The sequence below is a fragment of the Orycteropus afer genome, unplaced genomic scaffold (assembly GCF_000298275.1).
Source record: "Orycteropus afer afer isolate SDZICR_OR568_19922 unplaced genomic scaffold, OryAfe1.0 scaffold00023, whole genome shotgun sequence".
Lineage (NCBI taxonomy): Eukaryota > Metazoa > Chordata > Mammalia > Tubulidentata > Orycteropodidae > Orycteropus > Orycteropus afer.
The window spans coordinates 6,989,336-6,991,250 of NW_006921610.1; positions in this window are offsets into that span (position 1 = coordinate 6,989,336).

Here is a 1,915-nt window from a genome sequence, read left to right on the forward strand (position 1 = left end):
TCACATCTTTCTCCCACAGAGTGGTAGGTTCCAAACCCTAACATTCTGAATAGCAAGTGAGCACTTAACCACTGTCCTAGCAGAGCTCCATTGGTATACTGACAAGGGTCAATGAATATTATCTCTCTCCAGCTGGCGGTCTGAATGCCCTGAGCTCTGAGAAGCAAAGGAAATTAGAGAGGACCCTCAGGGGCTTGAGGTTGATACCTGGGAACCTTAGGCTAATTACTATATAAGCTGCTCTCTCAGCAGTTTGACATAGGTCCCATCAACTCATTATTTCAGACAGCCAATTCAATATCACTGTTGTCGTTGTTGTTATGTGCCGTCGAGTCAGCCCTGACTCATAGCGACCCCTCCTTGAGTTTCCGAGGCAGTATCACTATGGAAGTAGGATTGCCCAACCTTCCTTCCAAGGAGTGGCTGATGGGTTTGAACCGCCAGCCATCTGGTGAGCAGTCAAGTGCCTTAGCCACTATGCTACCAGAGCTCCGTCAATATCACTACTAGTTTCTAATTTGTCTTATTAACATTTTGTAGTTTGGGTCCTAATTTAGGGTTTTCAAACACATGATCACAGTATATTTTGCAATTTAGCAGAATCTATGAAATATACTCTTTTCTATCTACAATAATTTCCTCTCTCAAAGTTTTGGCCTGAGAAGGATGAACCTTCTGACTATCAGAGAACTAATAAATCAGGCATCCAGGAGGGGAGTTTATGCATTCTGAAATTTTATTCAACTCTATAATGAACACACAAAAACTATTTTTTAGACATGGTTGGCCAACAAATTACCCAGAGCTGCTCAATTCAGAAAGACTTCTGGCAGTTGAATAAAATCATTCATCTTAAGGTTAACCTGTTGCAGTCCCATCTGACTTATAGTGACCCTAAAGGGCACAGTAGAACTACTCCACAGGGTTTCTAAGGCTGTAAATCTTTACAGAAGCAGACTGTCATATTCCTTCCCTCTCAGAGCTGCTGGTATGTCCCAACCACCAACCTTTCAGCTATCAGCCAAGCACTTAAGCCCTTAACCACTGAACCACCAGGGCTCCTTAATGTTGAGTCTAGATAGAATATTTTAGCAATACTCTTACCTAATTAAAGCAAAATTCCTGTTTTGAGAACTATTGAGAAAAAGATTTTGATGTCTGTCTTTGTTCCATTTTTACTTTCAGAGTTTGGTTCTCCCCCAGATATTTAATTACTTAATTTGTCTTAGTTAGAATCAGCTGAACCACGCTGAGGTAATAAACAACCCTATTTTAGGGGATTAACAAAGAAAAGTTTATCATTCTTGCTACAAGTCCCATATAGATTCATGGGGGTCTCTACACCACAGATAGGGGATGAAAGAGAACTGATCATGGGTTTTTTACTGCCACAGTCTGTATGTATTTAAAAAACAAAACAAAACAAAAACAGTGTTTTAAACCAGTATATTCTGTTTCCACACCCCTGGTGAGAATTCAAACTCTTGCTGATAATTTTCTACCCTAGATATCCAGAGTCAGAATCAACATTTTAACAAGATCCTCAGGTGATTGTTATGTATTTGTGGTTGTTAGGTGCCATCAAGTTGTTTCCGACTCATAGCGACCCTATGCACAGCAGAATGAAACACTGCCCGATCCCACACCAGTTTCAGGATCTCTGCTATACTTGATCCCATCATCACAGCCACCATGTCAATCCATCTCATTGAAGGCCTGCCCCTCTTTCGTCGACCCTCCACCCTACCAAGCATAACATCCTTCTCCAGGGAATGGTCCCTTCTGACAACATGACCAAAGTAGGTGACATGAAGCCTGGCCATTCTCGCTTCCAAGGAGCATTTCGGGTGCACTTCCTCCAGGACACATCTGTTAGTTCTTTTAGCAGTCCATGGCAATTTCAGCATTCTTCGCC